Here is an 8,411-nt window from a genome sequence, read left to right on the forward strand (position 1 = left end):
TAAGGGTGAGAAACTCAACTTTGCTCAGGTTTTTCTTAGGAGGCTTAGCCTTCCTAAGAACAACAACACAATCCTGTCTGATAGTCTCCTTGACGGAGTCCGAAAGGTCTTTGATCCCATATTTGATGCTACAAATAATGTCATCAATGGGAATCTTACTAGGGGCAAGGGCAAAATTGAGACCCTTATTGAGGAGGCTGAAGACAGAGGGATCAAAAGACCTGCTAGAAAGATTGACCACATTCTTAAAAACCTAACAAAGACTCCTCCTCCAATATTAATATCTTTATTGGTCAATATTGTGAATTTATTTTTTCCATTAAGGAAAAATATTCGAACTCATATATTTTTTGAAATATATATATCCATCATTGTTGGGATAAAATCTCAAACAAGTCTATTTTTAATTATCATTATTTTAAAAACAAGCCTATTTTTAATTATCATTATTTAAAATATTACAGCAGTAATTATTAAAAATTATTAAATTAAACTTCAAATATTATGATTAAGAATTGAAAAAGAAATTATTGTCGTAATAATATATTAATTAATTAATTTATACTTGTAAGGATAATGTTTTCGCTTTCATGTATGTAGATTCTGTTTTAGCTTGAGTATATATAGTGTGTAGAAGAATTGTATATGTCATTAATAATAGATTGATTAGGGAAGAAAGTTTTTTTTTAAATATCATATAATTATATAATTAAATGTTTTAATTATAAGATTTTTAAAATATTTTTTATATTAAAATAATTTGTTTATAAATAAGCGTTATAGAGCAGTTGGTTTTTGTTATATGTTAATGTTAAATATGTTATTTTTATTATTAATTTGTACTATATATTTATTTATTGGTCATGAAATTAATTTTAGTATTTATTAATTTTAGAATAAGTGTGAACTAATGAGTTGAAAATGTAAATTTATCTAAAATTATGATAATGAGACATGATAATATATTTAGTAATTTTTAAGTAAAAAATTAATCAAGACAAGAATGTAAGCCATATAGGTTATATATTATGAATTTAGTTTAAAGATAATAATTTGAGTGGTAGCTAGTGAGTTTAATTCTCACTTCACTTGGATTATATTAATAAGTTATTTCAAATAACAAGATTTTCTATAAATAATGATAATAACTCTATCAATTAAAATTTACAAACAACTATTTTCATTATTTATTAACAATTAAATATGATGAACATTTTTTAATATTTAAAAAAATTATATATATATATATATATATATATATATATAGATAGATAGATATATGGGGTTAAAAATATTTATATATATATATGAATAGAGGGGGCTAAAACAAAGAATATATGAAGTATTAATTAATTTAGAGGAAAATTAAATGCTCTCTATATGTATCTTTTGTTAATTATTATATGAAAAGGAAAATATGGATGAACAAAAAGTTAATTTTTGAATGATTAAAAAAAACAATATATTTTGAATAACAAATTCCTTTTCTAAATATATTTAATTTTTAATAAAAAAATAGAAATGTCAAAAATTACGCAATAAAAATAATTAATTATAAATTTAATGTTTAAATATCAATATCACTCATCAACATCAAAATTAAGTGTAATTTATAGTTCTAATTGCCACACCTATCTGGAAAATGATTGTCCAATCTCGAATAGGACAGTTTAAGTACGTGGGAGATTACGCGAACATTTAAAATACATGGCACATGTCCTTCACATTGACATGGATACATGCCAAGACACACATGTTTTTCATTGTACGCCAAATGCGATGAACAATTTCTGTGCTATTCATCTTTCCAATAAAAGAGTAGCTATGCCATTTTTTTAAGTTTCTCTTACAAAAAAAAATTGTAACTTACAGGGGCTTACAAGGGCCTAATAACTATTGCAACTAATGTAAGAATTAATAAAAAAAATAAAAAAACAAATCAGAACATTAGAATTCGCAAATATTGCGAAGAAACCTTAGCTAATATGTGAACAGAAGAGGGTGAAGGAATGGAAAATCTCCTTGCATAACAATGATTACGTAGTCGCCTATTGTCATAATAAAACATATGTTTCACCTATTGTGACTTCCAACAACTTATGCTACGGGGATCATCTGTGAAATCGTGTAAGGTGATGGTAATGTGATGACGAGGTAATGTACAAGACCAGTACTCGAATTGTCATCATAATCACTAAATTTGCTAGACTGAGACCATATTTTATGATGGGACATTAGTACTTTTGGCTCATTAATCTATGTATTGAGCAATAACATGCTCATTTTCATAGCCAATTAGATTATAGAAAAGCAAATTAAAATATTGTTAAAAAATAATAAATTTCAATAGACAAAGTTAAACTATAGAAACTACAAAAAAACTTAAGTCAAGCCCAAAGTAATATGAGTTTGACCATAAACTCAACGCAATATCTTCTGCCTACAACAAGGATAATAATATTGAAATATATTTTAATTACACTTTATTTTGAAAAGATACATATTATTAAAAAACTATAAAAATTATATATGGTTTTCATATTAAGATATTAAAAAACATTTATATTATTTATTTCTAACCATTATATATAATAACATGGGTAGCTTAATTGGTCATCTCTTTGTAAATGATGTAAATAAAGTATGATGCTAGAAGATCCAATTTTTTATCTTTATCTCTAGGCCTCTTGTTGTGGTTGTGGGTCTCTTGTTGTGGTTTGTGGTTTATGTGGAGGTTATAGTAGTATTAGTTGGAATCGACCACTTTCCCAATTACACCATATATATTAATCTTAACCCTACCTTAATTATACATCTTAATACACAAATAGTCCCCAAAGTTGTGGGTCTCTTGTTGTGTCTTGCCCAATTACACCATATATATTAATCTTAACCTTACATTAATTATACATCTTAATACACAAATAGTCCTCAAATTTCCTTTAACTTGATAAGATATGCCCGTACCCACCAATAAGTGTCTATTAAAATGAAGTGATATATATATATATATATATATATATATATATATATATATATATATATATATATAATTTAAACCTAGGACTTTGGGTTGTAAGTAAACCATTGTCAACGATGGTCAACGATGCTGATTTTAAGGTTTATATTATTTATCTAAAGGTTATTATACCTTGGGTTCATAACATTGATCCCTTGGGTTTTAGTATTAAACCTTTGGATTTATTAGTCCCTCCTTGGGTTTATTAATCTAAGTGTTCATATTCCTAGGGTATAATATTGATCATAGGGTTTATAATAATCATAAGGTTTAATATAAATCCCTTGGGTTTATAATCATGGTCAACCCCATTCCAACGTCTCATTGTAACAAAGATTGTCTCATTGTGACGAATATTGTCTCAATCTTAAAACAATCATGGTCAACCATGGTCTATCATGGTCAGTCATGGTCAACCATGGTCCAACATCACATTGTGACAAATATTGTCTCAATATGAACATCAACCATATGTGAACCATCGTCAACCATGGTAAATGATGGTCAACCATCATCGACCATTGTCAACCATGGTCCAACTTCACATTGTGACAAATATTGTCTCAATATGAAAACCAATCATGGTCAATAACCATGGTCACATTGTGTCAAAGATTGTCTTATTGTCCAACTTCACATTGTCACAAACATGTTCAACCTTGGTCCAACGTCGCATTTTTACAAAGATTGTCTCAATATGAAATCAACCATGGTTAACCAGGGTCCAATATCACATTGTGATAAATATTCTCTCAATATGAAAATCAATCATGGTAAAAAATGGTCCAATGTCACATTGTGACAAAGGTTGTCTCAATATGAAAATAAAACATGGTCCATTGTGGTCAACCATGTTTGTTTTAGGGTTTATAATATGTATCTTAGGCTTTATATAACTTGGATTTACAATAATAATTCCTTGGGTTTATTAGTGCCTTAGGTTTATAATATCAATCCCTTGGGCTTATGAATCTAAGGGTTCATATTCCTAGGGTATAATATTATTTATAGGGTTTATAATATTATTCCTAGGGTTTAATATAATTCTCTTTGGTTTATAATCCATTGGGTTTAATATAAATTCATTAAGTTTATTAATACGTTGGGTTTATTAATGTCCAACACCACATTGTGACAAAGATTGTCTCAATATGAATATGAACCATGGTCAACCAAGGTCCAACGTCGTATTTTGAGAGAGATTTTCTCAATATAAAAATTAACCGTGGTCAACCATGGTTAATAAGCATGGTTACTTTATGACAAATATTGTCTCATGGTCCAACGTCACATTTCGACAATCATGGTCAACTATGGTCATCCATGGTCCAATGTCGCATTGTAACAAAGGTTGTCTCAATATGAAAATAAACCATTGTCAATCATGATCAACCATAGTCAACCATGGTCAAACATCGCATTGTGATAAAGATTGTCTCAATATGAAAATCTATCATGGTTAACCATGGTCTAACATTGCATTGTGACAAAGATAGTCTCAATATGAAAATCAATCATGGTTAACCATGGTCAATCATCATCAACTAGGGTCCAACGTCGCATTGTGACAAAGATTTTCAACCATGGTTTGGCGTCGCATTGTGACAAATATTGTCACAATATGAAAAGCAACCATGGTCACATTGTGTCAAAGGTTGTGTAATGGTCCAACATCACATGACAACCATGGTCAACCATGGTCCAACATCGCATTGTGACATATATTGACTGAATATGACCTTTCTTTCGAGTGGATACCTTCACATATTCCAACCGTTCTAACTGAAGCTTTTTGAATCATGGTCAAACATGGTCAACCATGTTTCAACTAACTCATGGTTAAATCATGGTCAAACCATGTTTCAATTTATGAATCATAGTCAAATCATGGTTAATCGCCTTTTTGAATTATGACTTTTTCAATCATGGTCGAACATGGTCAACCATGGTCCAACATCGTATTGTGGCAAAGATTGTCTCAATATGAAAATCAACCATGGTCAATCGTGGTCAACCAAGTTTGTTTTAGGGTTTATAATAGTTATCTTAAGGTTTATATACCTTGAGTTTACAATATTAATCCATTGGGTTTAATATTATTCCCTTGTGTTTTTAGTTTTAATCCCTTGGGTTTATTAATCCAAGGGTTCATATTCCTAGGGTATAATATTATTGATAGAGTTTATAATATTATTCCTAGGGTTTAATATAAATCCCTTAGGATTATAATCAATTTTGTTTATAATATAAATTCCTTGGGTTTATTAATCCCTTGGGTTTTTAGTATTAATCCCTTAAGCTTATTAATCTCTTGGGATTATTTTAGTATTAATCCCTTGAGCTTATTAATCTCTTAGGTTTATAATAATCCCAAGATGGGTTTGTGACAAATATTTTCTCAATATGGAAATGAATCATGGTCAACTATGGTCAACCATGGTCAACATTGGTCAAACATGGTTGACCATGGTCAATTATGGTCTACCATAGTCCAATATTGTCTCAGAGATTGTGAAAAAGATTGTTTCAATATGAAAATCAACGATGGTCAACCATGTTTGTTTTATGGTTTCTAATATTTATCTTAGGCTTTATATACCTTAGTCTTAAAATATTGATCCCTTGGGTTTATTAATCTTATGGTTCATATTCCTAGGGTTTAATATTAATGATATGGTTTATAATATAAATTCTTTCGGTTTATAATATTAATAATCATTTACGTTTATGTCCACGAGGTCTTGGATAGACAGTGATTAGTTGCTTTGTTAACGCACTCCTTGATGTGAAGTCACTGGTTAAATTCGGTTTATAATATTAATAAGCTCAAGGGTTTATAATATTAATCCCTTGGGTTTTGAATAGCAATCCCTTGATTTTATAATATTAATCTCATTGGGATTATAAACCCAAGGAAATAATATTAAACCCTAGGAATATTAACCCTTAGATTAATAAACCCAAGGGATTGCTATTGTAAACCTAAAGGAATAATATTAAACCCCAGGAATATTATTGTTCGGGTTTGTAATATTAATAATCTCTTGGGTTTTTAATATAATCCTAATGGTTTTTAATGTTAATGTGTTGGCTTTAATGATTTCTTAAATTTGTAATATTAATAATCCCTTGGGTTTTTATTACGTCGTAAGGCGTTCCCCTCTGAAATAAACTTCCCTAAAATCTACCTGTCATCCGTCTATGCCGTTAGATCAATGTGTTAGACGATTATAGTATTGTCAATCGTTGGATTAAAAGAAGGGAGTTGAATGGTTATAACCGTTCACTAGGAAGCTGAAGCGAAGGTCCAGATCGATGTCCGCATCGGATATTGCAGCTCCAACCAAACTTATTACAGAAATCGAAAACCAGTGGATTTTCCCAAGACGAATACCTGGATCTCCCCACCTACGTCTCCTTGCTTCGCCACAATGGCCGCATAGCCCTCATCGACTCTGCTGGTTAGTGTAGATATTGCAAACTTTGAGAGGAATGAAGCTCTGTATTTGCAATGGCTGGTGCAGGATGTTAGGCTTCCATCAGCTTTACCAGACGTTGGTAAGTTTTTCTGTAACACTGTACTCATCGTCTAGCTTAAGCTTTTACACTATGATATATACATTTCCCATTATTCTCATGGTTAGCTTTCAATTCAAGCTGCTGTGGAAACTAAGGAATATCTGAGAGAGAGCAAATTGATTTGGAGAAAATATAATAACATATACTTATGTTGTAAAAAAAATCTTGCAATTCATATAATTATGCTGTATTGTATCGAATTATTCTCATGGTTAGGCTTCAAATCAGATTGAAATGACGGGCTGCTCTGTAAACTAAGGAATATCTCTGAGAGCAAATTGATTTTAAGAAGATATATTGTGCTCAATTTGGTCTATTTGGTCTACATAGGATACTCAAAATAATCACAAATCATAAAGATGCACATAGATTGATATACCAGCAGGTTGTAGCAGATTCACAATGAAATGAAAAGATATAGATAGATATATACATGTACTAGCTCTCTTAATTGGCTACTAAAAAGGATAGATACATGCTAACCAGTGTTCGTTATGAAGATGTGATATTATGCAGATAATCACGCGCTATGCATTATTCATTCCGTCTCATAGTAAAAAGCCAGAACAGGAAACGGATGCTCCAAGTTCTGAGATTGGATAAAGCTTTTTGCATCAAACCCTTCCCTTTGAATCTCATTTACAAGGTTGCTCGGCAATGGCTTCTCTTGCTGGTATAAGAAAAATAAGTGCCCCTGAACACCTCCTCCTGCCAGTGATGATGGGGATGATGTATATTCCACCATCTCTCGACCCAAACGGTTGACAACATCTGGATTTAGATGACACAATAATCCAATCTGCTCAAAGAAATTATTGCACTCTTTTGTGTTTTTGTATTACTTTACATGTATGGAGTAAAGGCTGCTTCCTAATTTGAAAAGGGGAAATGTATATATCATAGTGTAAAAGCTTAAGCTAGACGATGAGTACAGTGTTACAGAAAAACTTACCAACGTCTGGTAAAGCTGATGGAAGCCTAACATCCTGCACCAGCCATTGCAAATACAGAGCTTCGTTCCTCTCAAAGTTTGCAATATCTACACTAACCAATAGTAGCAGGTAAACGTCCTCTGCAGTAACTATCCCATGTTTTCGTAGAAACAAACTAGGCTTTTCATATGTTTGGGCTATGGGTAGTTTTCCAGCAAATGCCACTGCTCTTTCACCGAACTTTACCATCAAGTCTATAGGTTTTTCCTCAATTCTGGAATGAATGAAGAAAGTGGAAAAGGGCATATTAGTTGAGAAATGTATATTCAAATAAAGCATGTCTACTGGCTTTACGCCCACATACGAATACACAGATCATGCCATAAAGGTATGTATAGATGGTGATTAACAACATTAAAATTGGGATAAACTTGCATGTAGTATTTAAGCATCCTCTTGAACAAAAGCCAAAGAATGTTGTACCTGTCAAATAGTCTTGGGATAAGTTTCAAATTTTCAAGGCACTCTTGGACAGATGGGTAATCTCTCCTAGTGCCAGACATGGTGAGATCTTTGTTTTGAAGCTCAGCTGCAGTTGAGAAGAGCCAGTTCTATGTAGTTGTCAGTTGTTTATACTCAAAAGTGTCTTACAAATATCAGGCAGTGCACAGGAATGCGAGGCCTTTGTCATTAAAGGCTCATAATTAAAAGGAATTGAGATTGCTATGTTGAAACTTGGTGATCTTACCAGGAGAAGGGGTAGTAAAACCCTGAGCGTTTATAATCCTGGAACTGAGCCTCGATTCATCTGCAGCTGTTGGCTCCAGTTTACCAGGTCTGTCAATAGCTCTCTCTGCTCCATAAGTAAATAATAAATTAGT

The 8,411-nt window shown here is 31.4% G+C and overlaps 1 long non-coding RNA gene across 1 annotated transcript; it reads right to left on the reverse strand.

Moving 5' to 3' along the window:
• Positions 1 to 7,260: 7,260 nt before the first annotated feature.
• LOC149181662 (uncharacterized) lies at positions 7,261 to 7,648 on the reverse strand. Its single transcript, XR_016257550.1, has 2 exons — positions 7,551 to 7,648; positions 7,261 to 7,369 (listed from the first exon to the last, which is right to left on the reverse strand). It is a non-coding gene; the product is annotated as an uncharacterized LOC149181662 (long non-coding RNA).
• Between the last annotated feature and the right edge of the window lie 763 nt (positions 7,649 to 8,411).

The sequence above is a fragment of the Pinus tabuliformis genome, chromosome 3_2, assembly GCF_031772625.1.
Source record: "Pinus tabuliformis cultivar Carrire ecotype Pingquan chromosome 3_2, CPIR1, whole genome shotgun sequence".
In the NCBI taxonomy this organism is placed as follows: Eukaryota; Viridiplantae; Streptophyta; class Pinopsida; order Pinales; family Pinaceae; genus Pinus; species Pinus tabuliformis.